The following is a 26,064-nucleotide window of genomic DNA, read 5'->3' as shown; positions in this document are numbered from 1 at the left end:
GCTTCTTCCGTTCCTTTCTCCTGGTGGTAAAATGCACAGCCCCCCCCGCCCCCCGCAGTGTGATGAAGGCACGCATGTTTATGAGCCAAGCACATGTACCCACTGAACACAATGATGCTTTCAAAAAAGAACAAGTTTCAAAAGTTCTGCCAACAATCCCATTGTTTTGGATCCACCAACTGGAAAGGCATACATTTCTGCACGACATTTTCTGAATTTTGTCAAGTTGGGTAGATCTAAAGGCTCATTCTTTGCACTCCCACTATTTGTCACTCAGTGCCCTTTCCAAGTAGACCCAGATCGGCAGTTATCAGAGCAGATGCATTATTTGGGTGCACATGACAAGAGAACTGGACCTTATCTCTGCCCACACATATTCTCTGCTCCTCAAGCTGCAAGCCTCTGCATCTGAGTGTAGAAAGAAAAACCCAGGGGGATTAAAAAACAAAAAATAGCAGCAGAGTAAAGGAGCTGGATGGCTTATCCTCTCCACCTTATCTCAGTCCAAATCTATAGAATCCAGGAATGTCGGCAGGTGAATCTCCAGATCCTCCTAAAAGTAGGATGTGCCCCGTGTGCCTAGTGATTTGGTTTGGCTTTTCATCAACATGGGAAGGAGGAGATACGACTCGGAGACAGGAAGATAATGAACCTAGCTAGCTACTGAAAATGAATTCCAGCCTACTGTTTGAAGAGGAAAACAACACGATGGGAGCTGTTCAAAGCTCCCGGGACCTCTGCATTGGGTCCAGTTTTGACCAAGCTGGAAGAACCAGCCTCTCTTATCTGGCACTTCTTACCAGGATGATCGGACACAACACGATCCGATAAAAATGATTCGCAATTCAAAGAAGTCATACAGTTTAGGATTGGGAGATCCTAACAGTGTTTTCTTGAAGGATAAAAATACACATGTCTAAGACACTCTATTTTATATGCCTCTTCCGGGGGCGTAAGAGTTTTCCTACTTTAAGTACTTAGACTGTGCCAGACACTTTAAATGCCTTGGGCCCTATTTGATCTGTTCCTTACACAGAACCAGTAGCAAACTATCTCCATGTGCATTCTTCACTTGAGGAAACCCAGGCTTGGAAATGTTAAACAACATGCCCAAAGTCACAAACTGGCAGACCCAAACTCCGAACCCAGATTTACGCTCTTACCCCAGGATTAATGCCTAAGATACACCACCATCGGCAACAGACCCCGAGAACAGCAAGGCCTCTCCAAATTGCCCTGGGGGCTCAACAAATTTTACTGACAAAATTAACGATGATCTCCCTTTTTCAACCACCTTTGCTCCTGCATGTGAAAACCTCACACACCCAGCTGTGCCTCTGTCTGACAAGAAGTCACAGTCTCTCCCTGGAGCTGACTTCAAAGCAAAGCAAATATTCCAAAGGGCCTTCCTCTTGAAAGAGTCACCCACCGCTCCAATTCCAAAATCGTTCTGACCCGCAACTGCCCGGTGCTTAATGCGTTACCCTCCGGGACTTACCCAGACTCCGACCACAGCCTCCTCCCAGCTCCCTCCTGCAGCTGTGTATACACGGTTGCTCATCCCACAACGGTGAGGTCGCTTTCTGGCCAAGAGATAAGGAAACCCATGGTTGATGGAGATGCTACCGTTGGTAAGGAAATCTCTCGTCTCCTCCAGAAATCTGGAAGCACATTTCTTCCTAATAAAGTCAGACAGTTTTACCCATGTTCCACATGTTCCAAAACGAGTGATTAAGACCGTCCCAAGCTTAACCAGCAAATTGTATGCTCAGGCCAAGTAGCTTAGTGAAGACTTTCTAATAAGAAAGGTATCGGGAGGTAAAAATCCAAACATTAAAAAAAGTATAAAGTAGAAGTGGTTGCCTGGGAGCAGGAGGAGGGGGAAATGGGGAGTTAGTGTTTAATGGGGATGGAGTTTCTGTCTGGGAGGATGAAAAAGTCCTGGAGATAGAGAGTGGGGATGGTTGCACAGCAATGTGAATATACTTAATGCCACTGAAATGTATACTTAAACATGGTGAAAATGGGGAAACACAAACCAAATGCATATGGACATTCAAGTGAATGCTTCTTTTTGAAACCTCTCACAAAGGGAAAGGAGGCCCTAGCACCTTCCAAAGCAAACCACTGAAACATCCTGGGCCCACTGTAGGCGCTACATGGAAAAACTGAAACGTGAGTTTTAGGCCCAGAGCTCCTAAAAAAAAAAGATGAATCTCCTGAATATTTTTACTCTGCATATATTGTATGTTTAGGTGAAGCCCAAATCCCCTTCGAGTCCTCTGAGGAAAGGACTGACCACTCATTATATTTGTATGTTGAAGTCTTAACCCCCAAAGTGATGGTATCTGGAGGTGAAACCTTTGCGAGGTAACTGGGTTGAGGTGAGGTCATGAGGGATCAGTGCTCCTAGAAGAAGAAGAAGAGTGACCAGGGCTCTTCCTCTCCCCACACACAAGGACAGAGCAAGAAGCACCAGCCAGGAAGTACACTCACACTCACTCTCACCAGAACCCACCCATGCAGCACCTTGATCTTGCACTTCAGCTTCCACCACTGCGAGAAGTAACAGGGCTGTTAAGCCATCCAGTCTGGGTACTTTGTTACGGCAGCCCGAGCTAAGACAGGTCTCCTCTTTATTATATCTGTGCTTGCACTCACATTGAGTTCATGGTTTAAATTCATTACCATCGGGAGGAAAACAGTTCCTAAAGTGACTCACTCGTGCACAGGCACTTTGGGCACCACGGCTAAGGTGGGCATCCAGATGAGCTCTCTTCTCTTGCTTGGTGTCACGATACAATATGGCAACAGCCTGGCTCACACAGACACACACACACGCATGCGCACACTTGGAGACGTGGAAACTATTCCTTCCACGTTCTGAGGTTTTTCAGAGTAAGGCCGGAGACAGATGCCAAAAGGCTGTCACGACTCAGAATGAAATGGTCTCTGGTTCACTGCAGTCTCTTTTTGTCATCTCAAATAAAGGCTCTGCACTAGGAAAATCACCAAGGCTGCTAATACTGGATTTTCAACACCTGAGAATGAACCAAGTTGTATCTCAAATGTCTCCGAGTCCCCACCACCAAGCCTCTTCACCCAACTCTCCAACTTGAGAGTTTTGCTTTGTGATTACTGACCTATTTAATCATGTTTAATCTTCCCTCAAGACTAAACGCTCTAACTTGTAAACCAATCTTGATCCCAAAAGTGAATAATTAAGTACTTTTAACCTGTTTTGGTATCTTGTTTCACCCCACTGGAAAAAAACAAAAATAGTAAGCCTCACATTAGCAAACTCTGAGCTGAACCAACCTAGGTCAGTGTACCTCTGAGTTACATAAAATGCTGATTGGTTTCCTTTAAATTTTGCATAATTCACCTTTAAATGCCACTGCAAAATTGGTAGTAAATGTCCACATCAACAATAAAATAAATAAAATAAAAACCTAATCCTCCCTAATATCAAAACAGATTAGAAAATCCTTAATAATGAGAAGTGTCACAGTTAAAACATGAATAGCAAGTCTGATCAACAGAACAGAAATGTCAAGAAATGGACACACAAGCATGTGGGATTTAATATATGATAAAGGTGGCATTTCCTATCAAAGGAGGTAAATGGATTATTAAGTAAAAGGTTGTGAAAACCAGCAGCCATCTAAAAAAAAGTATACAGGGATCCCTACATTGTAAAATAAATTCAAGATGGATGAATAATATAAAAATAAAAACTGAAAGCAAAGAAGTAACAAAAGCAGCCCTGGACAATTAAAAAAAAAAAATTTAGAGTAAGGATGGCCTTTTTCTCTTTATGGTATTAAATTCAAAGGTCTTAAAATAGGCAGCTGATAAAATTGTCTACATGGAGAAATGTAACATAATCCAAGTCAAAAGATGAATAGTACACTAGGAACATCTCCAACTCTCATCACACATAAGGGGCTCATTTCCCTTGGATATAAAGTGACACAAATTGGTCCCTAACAGCCCAATAGCAAAGGACAAAAGAGTTCACAGGAAGGTAAATACAAAGGGCTCCTATGGACTCATGAAGGGACACTCAACCTCCTAAGTGAAATGCAAATTAAAACCACATGAGATACCGTTTTTCACTTATCACATTGGCAAAGATGAACAAGTTTCATAACATACCATGTTGGCAAGGATGTGGACAAACAGGGACTTGTGCACCTTGCTGGTGAGAGTATATATATTAGCACAGCTTCTATGGAAGACATTTGGGGCAAAATCTACTCCAAGCACAAATGCCATGTATCCTTTCACCTGGCGATCCCATAGTTAGGATTTTATCATACGTAAGCAAAATAACCCACATGCAAAGTTATCTCTTGCAGCACTCTTGCAAATATCAAAATCAAAAGGAAACCTATCTAACAAAATAGAGTATCTGTAAGAAGAAAATATTATGTTGCTCTGTTTAAAACTATAAAAATGTAAGAAAAACTCTACCTATATAGAGGAATTTCAAGATGTTAGGTTATATGAAAAGAGCAAGGTGCATAACAATACATGAAGTATGTTATTTGGGATTTTAAAAGGGGAACGAGTATGACAATACACACACACATACTGTTTTATTTAGTGTTTCCTACTTATGAGTATCTCTAGAAGCAAGAACACTGATTGCCTATGAGGAAGGAATAGGAAAGGAGAAGAAGGGTCGGATGATTTTTACCTACATAGTGAAGCACAACTGACCATACAACTTAGCTCCTGGCATCCTGGTAGCCAGAGCAAAAAAGGAAATACGATGAATTACACAACTTTCATAACTGGGGGAAAAAAGTAAAAGTCCCTGTTCATCAGGGAAATAGATGGTTTTACTTCATAACATTAACCAAAGCATACGCTTCCTTATAGGAGGGACTGTGAATGGCACAGTGAACCCTTATTAGCAGTTCACTGGACAACAAATATCTATGAAGCACTTTGTATGTTTCCAGGCTCTGTTCTAAGAGTTTGGGATACGTGAGCCAACAAACCAGATCAAGAGCCCTACCCGGGGAAGTCCATATTCTGCCGGGGTAGACGGACAATAAACATAATAGGTGAGTTACATAATATGCTATTATGCTATGGGAAAAAGGACAAGGAAGGACTCAGGGGGATGAAGGGTGGCAGGAGGAGGCTGATTTCAATTCTGAATCAACAGTCAAGGTACTGCGATCAACAGTCAAGGTACCTGACATGGGAGCAAGCACTCGGCATGAGCAGGGATGGGGATGAGAACACTGGAGGGAGAGAAGCAGCCAGTGCCCAGGGGAAGCACACAGGCAAGTTTGAGGAAGACCAAGGAGGCCAGTGCTCTCAAGCAAGGGAGGGGGGCGGGTACAGGAGAGGAAGTTATACACTACCCAGGGACCAGGTCAAGAGAGTCCCAGAGTTCACTGCAAAAATTCTTCCTCTTCTGCAAACAGGAAGCCAACAGAGGGTTTGAGCAGAGAAGAGCCATCATCTGACCTTTGTTTTTAAAGAACCACTGCTGAGAATGGGTTGCAAGGACAGAAGCAGGGAGGCCAGTTCCGAGGCTGTTGCAGTAATCCGAGCGAGAGAGTGGGCAGTGGAAATGGGGAGGAGGAAGCTTCTGGGTAAATTCCTAAGGTAGAATCAACAGGATTTGCTAATGGATTGGAGTGGGAAAGAAAAGAGAGTGAAGATGAACACATAGTTTTAGGGTCTTGCCAACAATGGAAATAGGAAAGGCTGTGGGAAAAACAAGTTTGGGGATAAAGCAGGAATTCTGTTCTGGCCACACTGAGGTGGCCACAGGAGACATCCAGGTGGAGACAGGAGGACGTAGTTGGACATACAAGCATGGAGCTGAGGAAAAAAGTCAGAACTAGAGAAATAAATGTGAGACTCAGCAGAATATTAACAGTACCTGAAGCCATGAGATTAGATGACATCACTGAGGGAGTGAGAGTCTACAGAAAAGATCAAGGACTGAGCCCCATGGCCCTCCAAAAATCAAGGAGACGAAGAACCAGCAAAGGAAAGTGAAAAGGAATGGCCAGTGAGCAAGGAGAAGAACGAGCAAGTGTACAAAAACTTGAATATGAACATGCTTTCTATTGTCCATCAGTAACAGCAAAGGGCATGAAGGCAAAGTTCAGCGAAAGCACTTCTTCGAGAAGCTACAGCACAGCAGGCCAGGTGTTTAGCTTCTGGCCAATTCTGGCTTGATTACCAAGAGCCGTCAGCCCCGAGGGAGGGTAGTGAAGGCAAAGCCAGAGCAGGTCACCGCCTAGAGGTCAGGAGAGCACAGATGGGCACACCCTCCTGGCCCGAGGAGTGCATCAGAGTTTGCAGAGTGACCTGGGTCAGATGCCAACGTAGCTCATTGGAAAATTCGAACTCCAAACCCAAAGTCAGTGTGCAGTCCCTTCCTGAGCTGTCCTGCCCACGTGCCCATCATACCACTGCCTCCTGCCCGTTTAATCCCACTCAGTCCTGGGCCTGCACCATAGACCCCAGAGCACACCATGAGCCCCTTCTTCATTAGGGAAAGGGCCCCGACAGAGTCTCTTGCCTAGACTCTGAGTACAGGGGCCAGAGACCCCAGCGACCCCTGAGTGTGCACACCTGTTAGTGAGAACAACAAGGGAGACAAAGGGCACAGAAAGGGGGCTACTCGGCTTTCCTCCTCTCTCTGCACACTTCATATACATTTTAGGGGCCTCTTAAAATGTCTGAATGCACCAAGTAAGCATACTCTAAGTATTTATATCTAACCTCATTCCAAAAAGGGCTTCAGGCAACTTTCCAAATTAGACTGAACTATATTTACCTTAATTTTAAAAACAGAAGAAAAACATCAAATGCAGAACAAGGGAAAATATAATGGAACAGTAAACAACGTCTAAAATAGTTAGGAAAAATGACAATTATGAAGCTGCACATGATTGTTTAACAGTAGGATACACAATTGGCCAAAGCAATAAGGAAATCACCGTCTCATACGAGACTCGTATCATTCAGTAAATCAAAATCTTCCAATATTAGGGCCTAGGGGAACTTTTCAAATGCCTCCTCATAAAAGGGCCACTGAGAGACATGAAAGAGATGCACTGTGTTAGGGCTTCCTGTGGCCATTCCTTAAACCATTTCCTATCCTTCAATAATGCGAGCTCAGGATATAACACATGCCAACTTGATAAGAGAAATTAAAGGGAAAGGAAAAGCAGCATCACAACTACCCAATATTTGGATGGGACTGGTGTGTAAAATCCTTTAGAATTTCATAAATGGACACTATTTCTCAAAAACAAGTTTTCCTTTATACTTGGGACCAATTAAGTGTTAGCCATTAAGGACTGCTCTACTTACCTTAAAAGCCAACCAATTATAGTTAATGATACTGTGTTATATGAAAGTTGCAGAGAGTACGTCTTAAAAGTTCTCATCACACCAAAAGACCCATGAAAAGATCCTCAACATCACTCATCATCAGGGAAATACAAATCAAAACCACAATGAGATATCACCTACACCTGTCAGAATGGTAAAATCAACAACACAAGAGACAACAAGTGTTGGCGAGGATGCGGAGAAAGGGGAACCCTCTTGAACTGTTGGTGGGAATGCAAGCTGGTGCAGCCACTCTGGAAGACAGGATGATGGTTCCTCAAAAAGTTAAAAATAGAACTGCCCTACGACCCAGCAATTGCACTAGTAGGTATTTATCCAAAGGATACAAAAATGCTCATTCAAAGGGGCACATGCACCCCAATGTTTTAGAGCAGCATTATTTACAATAGCCAAATTATGGAAGCAGCCCAAGTGTCCATCCACAGATGAAGGGATAAAGAAAATGGGTACATACACACAACAGAATATTACTCAGCCATAAAAAAGAATGAAATCTTGGCCATTTGTAACAATACAGATGGAGCTACAGAGTATAATGCCAAGTGAAGTGTCAGAGAAAGACGAATATGATTTCACTCATATGACAGATGGTTACCCAAGGGGAGGTGGGCAGAGCGATGGGTGAAAGAGGTGATGGGGACTAAAAAGTATATTTATCATGACGAGCACTTAAGTCATGTATAGGATTGTTGAATCCCTATATTGTACACCTGAGACTATTCTAACACTGTATGTTAGCTAACTAGAATTAAAATAAAAAACTCTAATAAAAAAATGAAAGTTCTCATCACAATGAAAAAAGATTTGTAACTGTGTGGTGATGGATGTTAACTAGACTTATTGTGGTGATCATTGCAAAATATGCAAATATTGAATCATTACATTATAAAGCTAAAATTAACATAATGTTTATGTCAATTATATCTGTTTTTAAAAAATAAGCCAATCAGAAGAAATCTCAGCATTCTTATAAAAATTACAGAAACTAAGGATACCTGGGTGGCTCAGTTGGTTAAGCAGCCGACTCTTGATTTAGGCTCAGGTCATGATCTCAGGGTCATGAGACTGAGCTCCGCGTGTGACTCTGTGCTCACCAGAGATCCTCTCACTCTCTCCCTCGCCTTCTGGCCCTCCTCCCACTCATGCACACACTCTAAAGTAAATAAATCTCTTTATTTTATTTTAATTCAGTTAATTAACATATAGTGTATTTTTGCTTCAGAGGTAGAGGTCAGGGATTCATCAGTTGCATACAACATCCAGTGCTCATTATATCAAGTGTCCTCCTTAATGCCCATCACCCAGTTACCCCTTCCCCCACCCACCTCCCCTCCAGCGACACTGTGTTTCCTATAGTTAAGAGTCTCTTACGGTTTGACGAAATCAGAGAGAGAGACAAATCATAATAGCCTCTTAACTATAGGAAATAAATCTTAAAAAATAAATAAATTATGCAAGACTCTTGCCTAAACAGATGGTCCCCACTCCACAAAAGGCTGTGAGGGTGAAACTCTAAGAATAGCCAAGATTCCCTGTTTGCCCCCCAAAAAGCGTTCTGAATCTCCCCAACATGCATACGGGAGAATAACCACTCAAGGCACTGAAGTTTTATACCTCATAGTAAGTACAATTGCAATTTGCCATCTTTCTTCAAAGGGTTCTGATTTTGTCCATTGTCAACACTAAGACAGAAATTCCCCAGTAAGGATATTAGCAACAGCTCAGCAATTTCACTTTTGAAAGAAAAATACCAGGACAGATTCACTAAGCCCTAATAAATTTTAGTTTTTCCAAAAGGCTCATCTCTATCATTCTCTTTACAGTGTCATCCACCTTTGAGTGGCTGCCAAAACCATATTAACTCAGGCAATTAAACAAAAGACAATCGACCAATACGACAGCAATAACACATAGAAAATCAAGAAACAAAGGTCAAGAGAGTAAGAAGAGTAACTTCTTGTTTAAATTCAGATCTAGACCCTTAAGAAAAAATGAGTGGAAAGTTACTAACTTGTGGGTACAGCTCTGCAACTCATAAAAGATTAATCAGTCCTGTATAAAAATAAGACCTGTTTTCCATATGTAGGCAGATTTCTGAAGCATAACTTCTTCAAAACAACCCCCAAAATACAGATGTAATCAATCTAAATGCTGGTTCTGATTCAGCACACAGGCCCTTAAACCTCTTAGAATTAAATATAGTTCTCCATCGTGGCAGACTATGTTGTTTCAATTATCTGCAGCCCTCCCTATAAAAGGAATAGACTTCCCATTTTCATGTGACTCGTAGTGTCTCCTGATGGAAGAATTAATTACATTTCCCTACACTGCTGTTGGTCGGCTTAGCCATGTGACTTGCCATAGCCCACTGAATGCGAGAAGTCACATACAAACAGGAGCATTAACAGCCACGAATGGACTGGTCATTCCCTTTCTCACCCTCTGCCATGTCCCAGAGTGGGGTGGCTCGTTCAACCCGGATCTGGAGCTAGACTAGAGAAGACCTCTGGAGTAGAACCACAGCTGCCGTGTAATGTGAACCAGAAATTAAAATGTTGTTTTAGGTCACTGAGCATCATGTAGCCTAAGGTGAGAGATGAAGCCATCACTTCTTTTTAAAAAAAATGTTTTAATGATCAATGGAATAATTGATACCCAGGGCAACCTAATGAATGCAGAAAAACAGGTAGGTCTTACCGCCAGTGAATTTCCATGCTAACCATCTGCATAACATACAAAATAAACTGAAAATTTTTCTAATTCAAGTTTTTACCTTATAAATATGTGCTTTAGAAAGAGAGAGAAAACTTAAGTTACTTGTTTGACCTTTAGAAGACCTTGTGGAGAACAATGGTAGGTTCAAAGAAGATAAGGTTCAACAGCTCACCATTCCATAGACATGTAATTAACCTCTAGCTGATGGGGGATAAAACAAGAATCAAGGTTATAAACTTAACCGGCAAACCGGTCTCCCAGCAAAACAAGGAAATGTAATTGGGATTTTATGGGATGTAGAAATCAAGCCCAAAAAGGGCCAGGTTCATTTTAGCTTTTTAGTATTAGTCTCTGCCCAGAAATCTTACCAATATGAATATTCTGATGGTGCAGATAGTTTTTTAAATGAGCAATTTAAAAATAACTTGATGAAAATTACTAGATCTCTCAAACTTTTTTCTAGAAGCCAAAGAAAAACAATGCTTAAAGACTCTTCTCATAGCTACTCTGATGAAAATATACAGCAATTCATTTCAAAACTTCACTGCTGAAGGAAAAATTCAGCACCATCTCAAATTCGTGATGGGGTTTTGGCAAGCTGGAGGCCCAGAGAAACTCCTAACACTTACTAGGACTAAGCTGACCCAAGAGTGGGAGAGAGATAATGCTATACTCTTCCCTGCAAAGCCCTGAATCTGGGGGCCATGGTTCCCTCTATCATGGTTAGCAAGCCCACAGTAGTTATCAGGAAGGCTATTCTCATTGCTAAGTTCAAATCAAGTTAGGAACACTATTTCCTACAATTGGACAGAAAATTAGATCCAGAAGATGTGAATCTTCATGCATTAGGGAAACTATTCCATAATCCCCAAATGATACAAGGTAACAGCTCCCTTTGCAAGGCTAGTTTGTGAGAGAGCTTGGTAAAGCTTAGCTCAGGAAGACTTTGCAAAATATCAGGGTCAAGCTGCTGGGGTGTCCATTTGGAAGCAAACACAAGAGTCTGAATGGTTGTGAGGTAGCAAAGAATTTCCTGGGGACTCTTCTTCCCTGCTCCAAATTAGGGCTAAAAAAGACCCGAGGGAGCAGACATTCAGCAGGAGAACACGTGATAGGATGGCGACCATTTTCTTCCCACACACATTTCCCTTTTAGAAAAATCCACCCATCCTTACCCTTGGCTACTCTGTGTTTCCTACACAATCCCAGCCTCCCTGGCCACAGCTAACGGGATCACAAAATGATTCCCATCTCCAGGGAGGGGAAAAAAAAAAAAGAGGCACAGGCTAAGCCTTGCTGATGGGAGAGTGGGCTAGAGCAGCAAGACTGGAGATAGGAAGGGCTGAGCTGCCAATTTTTTTTTTTTTAAGATTTTATTTATTTATTTGAGAGAGAGAATGAGACAGAGCACGAGAGGGGGGAGGATCAGAGGGAGAAGCAGACTCCCTGCTGAGCAGGGAGCCCGATGCGGGACTCGATCCTGGGACTCCAGGATCATGACCTGAGCCGAAGGCAGTCGCTTAACCAACTGAGCCACCCAGGTGCCCCTGAGCTGCCAATTTTCTACCACATGTGAGCTGAAGCAGAGAAAGGTAATCTGTAGAGAAAAGCCGAAGTATGGTACAAATGCTGGAGACAAGATACCATGGGTGCCAGGTACCAGGAACCAACTTCAGGTCCTAACTCCTAGGAGGACTGGCTGGGTTGGTTTCCCAACCAACTCCTTGTTGATGCTGGTTTGTCTAAGCCAGTTTAAATGAGTTTCTCTTTTTACACAGCCAGTATGCCTGTTTTATTATAAATCCTGGCTTATTTATTTTTAAATGTTTGATCTTAATAAACTTTTAAAATTAGGGAATAACACACATACAGTAAAATTATAAATCTTAAATATTTATCATGAGGAATCCTTACAAATGAACATATTCATGTCATCAGCAACTAGGTCAAAGATAGAAAACCTCATCAGGATCCCAGAAGACCCCCATGTCCTTTCCCAGTCAATATACCCCTGACCCCAGCCCCCCTGCCCTATTCTTCTATTCACCAGTGATTATTCTTCCCCCCTTTTGAGCTTCATATAAAAGAAATCATACAATACGTACACTTTTGGCTTCTTTTACTCAATATAATATCTATAATATTACTCAATATAATGTCTCAATATTCATGTTTTTCTCTGCAGCACTACTATGTTTTTTTTATTGCTGTGCAATATTTCATGCATGAATCCTGCCATTCACGTGCATTTGGACTATTTCTCTGAGGTTCCTATCATTCCGTTACGAGAGGTCTTGCAAATGCTTCTAGTGCACGTATGTGCTCATTCCTGTCGGGCATATATATCTAGGAGTATAATTACTGAATCATAAGCTAGGTATTTGTCCAGCTTCGGAAGTAAGTCCAAAGTGATTAAACCCAATTTATACTTCCACCAGCAGTTAATGAGAGTTTGAGTTTTTCCTACTACTAATATTTGGTTACCAGGGTCGGTTTGTTTTTTTAATTTGAGCCATTTGAATATGTGTTGGTATTTTATAGAAGTTTTAATGTGCATTTTCCTGATGACTGGTGATGTTGAATGCCCTTCTGATTCGTAGCTGGTCCTGACATACTCTGGACAAGCTGCTTATTGAATATATGACAAATATCTCCTACTTTGTGACCTGCCTTTCCACCCTTCATTTATACTGCTAAATGAAAGTTCTTAATTTTAATGAACACAAGAAAAGGCAAAACAGTACGTGTTGCTGCGAGAAAAAGACCCAACCTCTGCGTCCACATAGTCACTGATTTAAGAAAAGCTAAGTAGTTAACTGAATGGGACCCAGCCTTTGCATAGGCTTTGGACTATAAATGCAATGTTACTCTTCTCACTCCCCCAAAGCTTCAGATACAATGAATCACCGATTTAACAACCAGTAGTGGGCCCACAGCTTATCAAGAATATTTATGCATTATATCCTAGAAACGTTATTCTAAATGATGAATGGTTTGCACCACCAGCCCTTGAAAGTCCCATAACATGTTTCCAGCATAGCTCTGCATAACCAGCATTCGTATGGAGGTTATTTCCCAGAAGAGATGTGCAGAGCCCACCAACTTGGGGTCCCAGGACCGTATCTCATCTCTCCCCATCCCAATGCCTCCTGAGACAAGTACCCCAACTTCAATAACCAACAGTAATTACCAGGAATCCTACATAACCGCTGAATTTCCTTGGCTGGGGCAGCAGTCAGAGCACCAGGATTCCCAAGTGATCCAGATGTCAACACAACTCCGGCAAGGCTCATACGCCCATGACCTCGTTGATCACCTGGGCTCCTCTATACCAGCCCTCTCGTTACCCCCATGTTACAGGCAGAGACAGATGATCTTGCTCAGCCAAATCTGTGGAAGACCTTGCAGAGAGGAGAGAAGGGTGGTGGCACTTCTCAGAGTTGGGGTCCCTGAGCCTGGCTCTGCCCTCTTACTTGCTCCCAGGGTTCTCTGATCCACTGTGTGCCACCTGGGACCATAACCCTTTCTCTACTCCTCTGGCCCTGAGCAAACAGGACAGCTCTTTTGAGATGTTCTTCCAGGGAGTTTTATAGTCAGGAAATACTATATCTTAGACCTTCCTTCTTTTATATTCCCTCCCTACTTCCTCTGCCCTGCCCCCCCCCCCCCCCGCCCACGCCCCACACTCACACACCCAAGACACACTTGAACAGCATAGCAAAATGATAGTTTCTTTTCAGACACAAGGAGGCAAAGGAAATAGACGCCCAACAGGAAACATAAGAGTTAAGACTCTAGAACCCAGGCTCCTGACCACTGCCCTGTACTGAATCAGATCCCTTCAATCTGAGCGGTCCAAAAATAAAGGTAAAAAAAGGGAAGAAAGTGGGGAAGAAAAAGCTGCCCTGGGCCACTGAGGGTCAAGGAGAGACAAAGAGATGTTGAGAACCAAGCACAGTTTCCATGGACTCAGCACCCCGAGGCAGCCTGGGGTTGGTTCTGCGGGTAACAGCTTAAAGACATCTGTGGGCAACAGCTTAAAGTCAGGACTCAAATCAGATCAACAGGGAAGCATGGTTATTAGGTCAAACTGGATCGTGAGGCCAGAGGCTCCTAACACCTTTTCTTTGAAAGAGAAAGTTCCCAAGAAAACGATTCCTAAACTATATAAATGTCAAGCCCTTAAGCAGCATTTCCCCACTTGCTGGCAAAGCTGATGGACAGGAAAGAATGACATTTTCTTTTTCTTCCTTCTGTTGTAGTAAAGCTACTTTCTTCCGTGGGTCTGGGCTGGCTCAAAGTCCTCCTGGTCTTCTTACTCACCCCTGACTTCAAGAGGTGAGCGCCGGCAAGCCCTCCCCAGGGCGCGCAGCACCAAGCCCAGACACAGTAGCACTCTGTTTCTGAGTGAGAGCTCCTTTTCTCCGGAAGGTGTGAAACAGCTTTATGAGCACACAGGATTTCATTAAAGGAAAACAAAGTCCTTCCAATTAGGCTCTCCCAGTTTCCCGTGATTATCCAAACAGTAGCCTTTTGTTTCCGGGGGCTGGCTAAAGTGAGCCAGAAACAAACAAAAAGAGACAGTTCTCTTTCTCTATTAACCTAAAAATCGATTAAAACTCCCCTGGGGGCGCCTGGGTGACTCAGTCGGTTGAGTGTCCGGCTCTGTGTTGGCTCAGGTCCTGATCTCGGGGTCGTGGGATCGAGCCCCACGACGGGCTCCAGGCTGAGCGTGGAGTGTGCTTGGGGTTCTCTCTCTCCCTCTCCCTCTGCTGCTCCCCCTGCTTGCTCTCTCTCTCTCTCTCTAAAAAAAGAAATGAAATTTTCAAAAAATAATTTAAAAAAATAAAAATAAAACTCTGCTGAAAATAAAGGGGAAAATTACCTATGGAAAGCTGTGTGGTGCCACCTACACATTTGAGTCACTCCTCAGAAGAGGGGGACAGGAAGTTCTCCATCTTCCAGCACCTCACCTCTTCCCTTTGCCCTACTTTGGTTCTGTCCTACTCTGCACTTCTGATCTCTATTTTGTGTTGAACTTGCTGCTTTTTTTTTCATATTGAAGAGATCACATGGCCCCAAGAGCCAAAAATAAATGGGAATTGAATACAAAAATAAATAAAACTCTCCTGACAAAACAGAGTCCATTGAGGGTAACTTATAGTACCCTCGTGTCCCTAAGTTCTCTCTCTCTCTCTCTCTCTCTCTCTCTCTCTCTCACACACACACACACACACACAGGAAGGGTGTGTAGAGAGGAGCAGTAGGGAACAAAACAGGATTCAGATGCATGCCTGGCCGGTGGGTAGGTGGGTGTGTGTATCAAATCTTGTTAGGACAAATCTCTTTACAACCGAAATGCTTCAGCTGTAGCTGATGGAAGCATGGCATTCCTTATCACCTAAAGGATAAGTTCCCACGCAGTGAGCACCTAAACCACTGCAACAGTTGATGCATCGGGACCTTCATGCAGATCTGGCAGCTTTAGTACGTGATGAATATAATCATGCATATTCATTCAACAAATATTTTTGAATGCCTACAAAGCGTAACCTAGTCATCTCCCTTCTATCTCACCACTCCATAAATAGCCCCTGCTGCTGTTCCTCAAGCCAGTGCCCCCCACCCTCCCACACCATGGCCCTTCTCAGCATTATGAACAATTCTCAGATCCCACTCTAGGGCCACAAGCACTCCCTTCCTCCCCCCAACCAAAACATATCAGAACACAAGTTCACATGACTTCATGAGAGGATTAGTCTTGAATTCCCTCAACTTAAGAAAAAAAAAAATTTTTTTTTTAACAATATACAAAAAACTTCCATAGCTGTGAACTATTTGAACTGTTTCTCCTTATTGTTACTGAAACCCTGCCTGGGCTAAGAAACTTTGAGTTGTAGGAAGTAAGCTTCCATCATTTCTCTTCCAAACTTCTCTCCTTGATAGAGATCCTATAAACTCTCCCCCCACTCCTGAACTGTAACTCTGGAAGGGGATCAAAGGGTGGGGTCTCTGGAGGCATAGAAATCTTATTCGGCTCTCAAGATCAGAAGCCTGGGATTTCTAAAGACCATTTAGGCTACGCCACCCAGGATTTAATCTTGCCTCCAACAGACCAAACAGTACCCACAAATATCTTACAAGTACTGAAGACAAATAGTGCCTCTCCCTTGATCAGCAACACCCCTAGTGATATATAAAGGGGGAGAGAACATTTGCACTAAGTACAAAGCGGGGCTGCATTCCTAAAGAGGCATACAATCCTCAAAAGGAAACAATTGAGAAGATAAAACAGGCCCCTTAAAGTAGAAGCGGGGAGCCTGCTTCTCCCTCTCCCACTCCCCCTGCTTATGTTCCCTCTCTCGGGGTGTCTCTCTCTATCAAATTAATAAATAAAATCTTTTTTAAAAAAGTAGAAGCTGAAGGATGAAATTTCAAAAGGAAATAAAACAAACTCAAGCACATCAAATCATACATTAAGTTTCATCAAAATGACTCATTTCATTTTCTAAAAAAATGGCAAAAAACTTAGCACTGCCACTCAATCTATATAACATCCAACATATCCCTGTGTGGCTACTCCCCTTCTTTTCTGCCTTTAAAAAATTATGCCCCAAGAGCTCAAATTTTCTTTTGCACTTTCTTGTGGAAATTTAATTCCTGGCCGCCTACAGAGCATGACTTAGACAAATCCTCCTATAAAAATGTCACAGTAAATGCTAAAAATCAGTAGATCGACTTAACAAATCAGCAAAGTTCAAACGGTAAGACGGCACGAGCAAAATTTCAGCTTTTATATATCCCGAAAGCCTTAATGCTCAGAACCAGGAGGGTTTATTCGTAAAGTTTTGTTAACTTTTATTAAGTGTCAATCTCTTGACAGGCATCTCCTACCAAATTAAAGAAAATCCCAGGAGAACTGAATTTTATAGCATGGAAAAACAGAAAAGCTAAGCCAGTTAAAAAGCGGACATAACATCTCTGGATGAATTCTTTAAACTAGTCTGATGTTTTGTATCGTGCTATGCTATAACACATGTTATAGCATATGTTATATGGGCCCTTTTTCGGCGTGCTCATCTTCATCAGTCTGGGGAATTCAAGAATAGGTATTGACCCAGCTGGCTAAAATAAGATAGAGGGGAATGAAAGCATTAGAGCGAGTCGAACTCCCACAGCACTGCGGGTATAGACGTGAATACCACCGCTCGGGCGATCTCTGCCACAGCCGAACTGTGCACAGGCCGGCCACAGCTGTGCTCCCGGATGTGCATCCAACACAACCGTATACATCCATCCATCAGAACACGTGCGCAGACTGTGCGTGCTGGTCCCAAACGGGAAGCAACCCAAAGCAGGTCTCCAGGAGGAGGGGTCAGCGGTGGTATATTCACTCCGTGGAACACAAGAAACCAATGAACAGAACCACCCGTAGCCACATAAAACAGCATGGTGCAGTCTTCCAAATACAGCACGGAGTGAAAGAAGCCAGGCACAAAAGGGTACACACGCTGCGATTCCATGTATTAAAGTTCAGGCACTGACACAAGTGATCTCTGATACGAGGTGGATACCCCCGGGGATGTGATACAAAGATGATCAGCTGGGGTCCATGGCTCTGTGTGGGGGAAGGGAGATGAGCAAGTCTTTGGCAAAAAAGGGACTCATAGCATCACGTAAGAGGGACAATCACTGCCCCTAAAAAGGGCTACTCTTTTTTAAAAAGGTTTACTTATTTATTTGAGGGGGAAAAGTGGCAGAGGGACAGGGAGGATCTCAAGCAGACTCCCCACTGAGCACAGAACCCGACTCAGGACCCGATCTCATGACCCTGAGATCATGACCTGAGCCGAAATCAGGAGTTGGAGGCTTAACCGACTGAGCCACCCAGGTGCCCTTAAAAAGGGCTACTCTAAAGCAGTTACTTTTATAGGAAAGAGCAGTTCTGTTGAGAAAAAGGGGGGGGGGGAGAGAAGGAAAGGGGGTAAGGGGGGGAAGAGACAGAGGAGAAAGAAAGAGAAAGAGGGAGGATGAATTCAGCTTGATTTCTACCTTTGCTCTATTTTTTTCATATTTTCCCCAAGGCCAACATGTGAACAAGTCAGAATTCTGACTTTGGCCAAAAATATAATGCAGATATCAACACATTTACATTCTTACCTCTAATCAAGCCAAAAATTATATAAAAAGGAGTTTTATCTGCAATATACAACAATGTAAACCAACAAGAATAGAGGTTCTTGTGTGCTTCTCAGGGGATAATTATTTAAAAAGGGGGGGGGATTAGTGTGTCTTCTGAGCGTTAAACTAAACCCCACTGCTCAATTCCATTAACTAATTAAAAAAAAAAAAAAAAAACCTTCCAACAGAGCTACAGGGTTCCTGACACTGTCTGAAATATATAACTGTTTCCAATTAACTGATTGCTTCTGTAATGAAAAAAGCATGAGGATGCTTAGTTCTGATAGGTTCTTCTGGTGTATGTATCCATACACAAATACACAACTCAACAGTGTATCTGTTTTAAGATTCTTCATCAGTGAGAAAGCATTCATACTTGAAACATAAAGCTCAAGGGAGAAAAAGGCAAACAGGTATCCGAGTTTAAAAGCCAAAGAGAAAATAAAAACTGCTGGATTAGGTCACCTGCTGTGCGCATCAGGGGACATGCTCACAAACAATTCACACATCTAGTGACTTGGAGTGTTTTAATAAGAGCCTCTCTGTTAGGTCTCCTCCTAGACAGTTCTGTTCTTTTCCACTGCTCAAACACACACACACTCAACAAGTCTCATTTCTCCATGGCCTTGTCAAGTATGGAATGCTTTATTTAAAATTATAAAGGTTACTGAAAAAAGAGAACTAAAAATAGCAAGAGCAAGATAAAAAATAATGGGATATCTAATAAAATTGAGAGGCAGAAGGGAGAGGAAGAGAGGAGAGGTGGGGATAGTATTAATTCCCTTTCTTCCTTAGCAGGGAATGAATGGATGCTGCAAAATTTGTTGAAATCAAGGGTACACTATGGCAGTTTAAGAAGAAGGCTGCAAATGTGCTGACACTTCCCATTGAGTGGCAGGTCCACGTCCCCTCTCCTTGAATCTGAGCAGGCTCTGCGATGGACCCAATCAACAGAGTTTGGTGAAAGGAAAGTCATGTAACCTCCGACGCTGGGTCATAAAAGGCCAGGAAGCTTCTAACTGGTTCTCTTGAGGCACTCTAGCAGTTAAATGTATTCGTCCATCTGGAGAATATTTGGGGATGAGATTAACATTTTAATCAGTGAACTCTGGGTAAAGCAGATTGTATTCCATAATGTGGGTGGGCCTCGTGCAATCAGTTGACGGTCTGGATAGGACAAAAAGATCAGCTTCCCCACACAAGAGAGAATTCTCCAGCAGACTGCCTTTGGTCTTCATCTGCACCATTGGCTCTCCTGGGTCTCCAGTCTCTGGCCCACACTGCAGATTTTGGATTCACCAGCCTCCATAATCATGTGAGCCAACTCCTTAAAATACATCTTTTTCTATAAAAATACATACATACTATTTGTTGTTTCTCTAGAGAACCCTGATTAATACATGAGGGAAGCTGGTGGCCATGTGAGTAGTCCGACTACCCGGGGCCACCATGCTGAAGTTGCCATGCGTAGTAAGTACTCTGGTCAGCAGTCAACACTGAGCTCAGCCCCCCAGTCATCCCTGTCAAGGCATGGGGCATGAGAGCAAAGCCTTCTCGGACCGTCCAGACCAGCCCAGTCACCAAGTGGGTGCTACACAGAAACCTCACCACCACAAGAAGCAGCCAAATCCTGCCTGAATCCCTGACCCACGGAATTCATAATACCATGAAACAAGCGTTTAAGCCACTGAAGTTTGAGGTCATTTGTTCAATGACAACCACCAAAAGAATTGAAAATGGAAAGAGTTAACAGTAACGCCCCATAAGAGACTGTAGCTGAGCAGGGATCCGAGAGGAGGAATGGGTTTTAGTTTTCATTTTAAATGCTTTTTTGTTGTTTGCATTATTCTATGGACAAATACTATTTCAGAAATTTAAACAATTAAAAATTAAAAAAAAAAACAGTGAACATGTTTAGCATTTATGGTGTACCAGGTAGTCTTCTAAGTGCTCTCTATGGTTTTGGTTTTGGTTTTTAAAGATTTATTTGAAAGAGAGAGCGAGCCTGCACAGGGGGAGGGGCACAGGGAGGGGAAGAGAATCCCAAGCGGACTCCACACTGAGCACGGAGCCTGACGCAGGGCTTGATCCCAGCACCCCGAGATCATGACCTCAGCCAAAATCAAGAGTTGGACACTCGGAAATCCAGAGCTGGAGCCACCCCAGTGCCCCTCCGATATCACTTTAACTCACTTAATCCTCAGGCAACTCCATGAGGGGAGTGCTTTTGCTATCCCCTTTTTATAAATGGGAAACTGAATCACAGAGAGGTTCAGTAACTGTGCCAAAGGTCACCCAGCAAGCAGCACAACCTATATCCAAATCAGCCAGTCTGGGTCCAGAGCTACAACATTGTCCCAAAGATAACTAGGCTGGGCTCAGCAGCTAGAAGCCACTGGACAGAGAGCATAATCTCAAGCTGCCATTCACCTGAGTCTCCAAGTATGTGACTGAGCAAACTACTACGTCAAGTCCTACCAGACTGCCTCCTTGCTTCAAAAGCTAGGCCCTAAAATGCAATGCCCTTTGCTGTAATCCCCACCCGTATACATTTTCCAAGGCCCAATCTCCTTAAATATCACACAAACTCCTCAGCATGAATTTTCCCACCCCTTACATTTCCAGAATGAGCCATGAATAGCAGATATTTCCATCCTTCTGCCTCCCACTATAATTCTGTATCTTTCTATCTCCCCACTTGCTATGAACTCTGTGAGGGTCTAAGTCTCTGAATTTCCCCACCAAGCCTTGCATAAAATAGAAATGTCATTATTATTCACTAAAGGTAAATTGATATTGGCTTATTCTACATGCAAGTTGGTGGAGCAGTCTTTACCTTAGAGAAATTTTTGCTGTATTTTATTTGAGGGGAAAGAGTGAGTTTAGAGCCATAACTAGGCAAAGCAGCAGTCCACTGCACGGTAATCTTCGGCAAGTGTTCACCATCGAACCTCAGGATGCTGACTTGAAAGTAAAAAAGTGTTCATCCAAAAAGCTTTAATGATTTTTTCTGCCTTTATATTAGTTCACCAATTTTCACTATATTCCAGAGAAAGAATAAAAAGAAGACCAGCAGCATTTCCACTGTCCAGGATAGCCTGTGTGCTGTTCATCTCTCTTCTGGAGATAACTCAGTGGTATCTTCTTCAGCGAGATCTGCTCCCTCGCCAATTTCTAAGGATCCCTTAAAACTCAGCTCAAGTCTTACTTTTCAAGGAAGCCGATCCTAACCATTCAGGCAAGAAAGACCTCTTTCGATTCAGAACCCACAGAAGTACTCAATATCTGGTAAATGAACTAAACACTCCTTTGTCACATGTAAGGAAACTGCCTAGCTGGTAGTCTTAATTTTTATACATAATTTCCGGACAACCAGCTACTTAATGTTAGGATTCCTCTTGTACTCACTAAAACTCCTAACTTCGTACCTTGGCAAAAAAGCATCAGATAAAGAAAAATCATATGTGACTGGCAAGTGAAACTACAATAGTCCTATTTACACTATTTAAAAAGCAGGTATCTCGGGGTGCCTGGGTGGCTCAGTTGGTTAAGCGACTGCCTTCGGCTCAGGTCATGATCCCAGGGTCCTGGGATCGAGCCCCAGCATCGGGCTCCCTGCTCGGCCAGGAGCCTGCTTCTCCCTCTCCCACTACCCCTGCTTGTGTTCCCTCTCTCGCTGTTTCTCTCTATATATATTAAATAAATAAATAAAATCTTTAAAAAAATAAAAATAAATAAAAATAAAAAGCAGGTATCAGGGTCAACTTCACCGTTACTTTGAGAGTCGGATTTTAAACCAATTAGACACCTTTTTGCAGGTAACATATTAGCAATTTAAAGGTTACTTTAATCAATTCTGTACTAGACTCAAGGACAGCTGGATTCTGCAAGTGGTAGTTTAACAACATGGATCCAGAGCCATAAAAAAACAAAGACTCTAGTTTATGAAATGATCCCAAAAAGGGGGGGGAAATACATGCACAAAGATGGTTTCTTTAGCAATATATACCAGTACAACTCCAAAAAAATTAACACTCATTTCTAATGCTGGGGGGGATTATTAAATGGAAGCCTGTCCACGGGATTGTGGATGTGTGCAGGAATTACAAAGTCATGGAGATTGAAACAATATTAAGACACACTGTTAAGACAAAATACCAAATTGACTCTTATGACTTCATAAAAACAGGAGCAGACATGGAAAAGCACTAGAAGTGGACACAACTGAAATAATCCGTCTGCTGGAATGGGGCAAATATGGGTCACCTTTTGTCCATTTGTGCAACTCTGTAGATTTACTGCTTTTACTGTTTAAAACAGGACAGAACTCTCACATGCTGCTAGTAGAAGTATGAACTAAACAAACACTTTGGAATCTGTTTGGCAGGATCTTCTAAACTGAACAGGCTAGAACTCTCTATTCTACTAAGTATATAACCTAAACAAATGTGCACAGGTGTATCAAGACATGCGCTAGAATGTTCACAGCCACACTACTGGCCACGGACAAAATGTGGAAACCATTCAAACGCCCATCAACCCCAGAATGGATAAATTATTTGGGGGCACAGTCACACAAATGGAATATCGGACAGCAAAGATAATGACTGAATTAGAGCCACATGCAACATGGCTAAATCTCATCAGTGTGATTTTGAAAGAAAGAAGCCAGATTGAAAGACAAACAAACAAAAAACGTGTACTAGAGGATACCATACCCACAGAGCATGAAAACAGGCAAAACTGATCTATGGGTTGGGACAGTGGTTACCCTGGGAGGAAAAAGTAACGGGAAAAGAGCAGAAGGGGTCTTCTGCAGTCTGGCAACATTCTGTGTCTTGATCTCAGGGCAAGTTACAAGTTCACGTTCACTGTGAAAATTCGTCGTATTGTACACTTACGATTGGTATGTGTGTTATACAGTTTAACAATTACTTAAAAACAAAACACAAAAAAAACAGATGGCATACGCCAAGCTACCCAGGCAACAGAGACACAAAATGTCTCATAACATTCGAAACCAACTTGGCTTCTTTGAATGCAGGGCAGAAGAGATGTGCGGGGGTTGCTGTGTCATTTGGGCTGTTTCAACTCTGCTGAGATTTTTAAAACATGCACAAATAATCCAGCAAATGCCTGAGGACGTGTCTGTAATTTTTCCCTGAGATCCCCCTTGCTGCTTCTGAACCTGTGTACCCTACGGGCCTCCGCTCCCATAAGCACAGCCCCTTGTCAGCCCTTTGCCTACCTCCTCCCCAATTCCTTGAATTTCCTCCAGCTACACCCCTGCCCACCCTCCTCCTCCCCCCTGGACTAGGGAATTGATGCAGGAGCACATCAGCTCATGGCACTATTTGTGAGCAAATGCTGACACTCACAAAATGAATCTAGGTCTTGACTGTATCGATTCTCGTGGCCATTTGCCTGGGGTTTCTTTCTTTGGGACCAGTTTGGATGATTTAAAACAAAACTATTTTTAAAACATTGCTCTTTTTCTGCTCTATCATCCTTCCCCCCCCCCCCAACCGAAACACACACAAAACAGAGCTCACTTTTGCTGAGGTGGAACCTCAACTAGAAAAGTTTGCGAACTTGACAAAGTACCCCCAAAGCACCCCTGTGCCCCACAGGAGATAAAATGCATCCCTCCTGTGAGTGTCTTTGAAGGAGGCCATCATTCCACCACTAACCGATTCTTCTGCATCCGTAGACACTAATCTCACCACGGGACAATCCCTACTAAAATTTTCTTCCACTGCCTCATCCGCAGCACCTTCCCCCAAATCCATTAACTGAAAAAGGTCCGAAATTAATAATCTCTCAGTTTCTAATTCAATCTCTACCTTGGGAAAACCTCACCTTAAAATGAAGGAGGGAGGCTGGGGAAGGGTGAAATGAGGAATGACTGCTAACGCGGATGGGGCTTCTCTCCGGGGGTGATGAAAATGTTCTGAAATTCGTAGTGATAACGGTACAACTTTGTGAATATACTACAAACCATGGAATTGAACAGTTTAAAAGGGTAAATTTATGACACGTTTATTATATCTCAATTTTTTAAATAAATACAACGTGGAAGCGCCCCACTTTTTAGTAGAGAAAGTTGGACGAAAAGAACAATTAGCAGATGAACAGCTAAGCACCACCTAAAAATCAAGGTGACCAAACCCACGAATTAAAAAAGAGGAAGCAGGTTCTGATTTCCATCCAACTCAGAGATGCGGGGAATAGAGGGGGGGAAAGAAACTGCACAATTACACGTGTGGATGATTACCCTTCCTTGCTGGTCTCAGGGCTGTCTTGCTGATGTATTTCGTTAATACGACGAGACGAACCTCGCAGAGAGGAGGTGCAGACAGCGAGCACTGGGGGACGCCACAGATTGTTTTTAACGCTAACTCGGCCAAAGCCCTCACCCATCACCCTGGTGCGGAGCCGCTCCCGCCGACCCGCAGGACCCACCTCGAGAAGCTGCCTCCGAAAAGTTCCCCGGGGACCCAGGTGCAGGGGGGAGAGGGAGCGAGGGGCGGTGGCTGCCCTGAGCGCAGGAGGGCGTGGGTTTCTGCCGAAATGGCACGGTAGAGGGGACGTCGGGGACCAAGTCCGCTCAGGGGCGCTGGCACCCTCCGCCGACCTGACGCCGCGGGCCGCCCAGAAGCCCAGGCCGCGCGGGTCACGGTCGCGTCCCGGAGGCCCCGGCTCCCCCGCCCTCCCGCCACCTCCCGACCCCTCCGACCCGGGCCGGAGCCATGTCGGAGTCGGCGGAGGGCGACCGAGGCCACCTGCCGCTCTGGGGCACAGAGATAAAGCGGTCGACCTCCGCTCCCCCTGCGGAGCGGGGCCGAGAACTTCACCCCGTGACGCCTCGGGGAGGGTCCGGCACCCCGTCCCGGGCTAGTACAGGGCCCGAGGGCACCCCAGCGCAGCGCGCCCGCACCTCCCGGCCCCGGCCGGGACTCTGCCGCGGCCCCGAGCAAAGGTCTCTCGGACCCCGTCCCCAGGCCCGCCCCGAGGCCGCCGGGGGAGGCAGGGCGAGCGCGAGCCCGCGGGGCTGCCCCCCGCCACCGCCCCGGGCGCGCGCCCAGGTGGCCGGCCCGCGCCAGGGCTCGGGGTCCGGACGCCCGCGCCGACCCCGCCGGACCCAGGGCGCGGCGCAGCCCCCCGACTCACTCACCTCCGGGCGCGCTCCCCAACCTGCGGCGCCCGGCCGGCCGCGGCTCCCGGACCTCGGAGGAGGGGGCGGGGCGGGGCGGGCGGAGCCGGCCCCCGCGAGCGAGCGCCAGAATTAAACCCCGCAACGGACCGCCGCCCTCCGGGCCCTGCAGCCACTGCAGGGGCGAGCGGGTCGGGAGGCCGGCAAGCCTCCGTCGCCGCGCGGGAAACGACCGGGGCGGCGTCCCGAAGCGGGGCGGGAGGCGCTCCCCGGGCGGCTCCGGAGACCTCCAGGAACCCCGGCTCTGCGCGGCGCTTCTTTGTACCCCGGGACCGGCCGGCGGGCTGGCCCCAGTGCGCCTGCGCGCCGCTCCGACTCCGCCAGGCCCACGAGGCACCTTCGCGCACCTCCGCCTCACCCCTGCCCGGCGAGCCGCCAAGCCGGGCAGCGCCGGCCGCCGGGCGCGCTCCTGCCGCCCACGTGTGCCTGCCTCTCTCCCCGAGGGAGCGAAAAATTCCACCCCCCGGGGAAACTTGAGTCAGTTCCCGCCTCTCGTCCCCGGCTGGGAGGGATCACGGTTAACGCCCACCCCCAGCGCCTTTTTACTGCCCCCTCCCACC

General features: G+C 44.7%; 1 protein-coding gene across 5 annotated transcripts in view; it reads right to left on the bottom strand.

Annotated features, from left to right (window-relative positions):
• The window catches only part of KANK1 (KN motif and ankyrin repeat domains 1), a 203,184-nt gene extending 177,344 nt beyond the window's left edge, over positions 1-25,840 (bottom strand). For 2 of the 5 annotated variants that reach the window (XM_035029108.1, XM_035029116.1), the window contains exon 1: positions 25,466-25,838. The gene's annotated coding sequence lies outside the window, so the exon portion shown is untranslated. Of the gene's footprint in view, positions 1-24,753; positions 25,237-25,465 lie in introns of those variants that run through there. The other 3 variants (XM_035029114.1, XM_035029115.1, XM_035029109.1) reach the window with 3 other exon arrangements.
• Between the last annotated feature and the right edge of the window lie 224 nt (positions 25,841-26,064).

The sequence above is a fragment of the Mirounga leonina genome, unplaced genomic scaffold, assembly GCF_011800145.1.
Source record: "Mirounga leonina isolate KUSES-001 unplaced genomic scaffold, KU_Mleo_1.0 Mir_224, whole genome shotgun sequence".
NCBI lineage: Eukaryota > Metazoa > Chordata > Mammalia > Carnivora > Phocidae > Mirounga > Mirounga leonina.
Note: the sequence above shows the minus strand (reverse complement) of the source record. Positions and strands in the feature narration are given on the sequence as shown.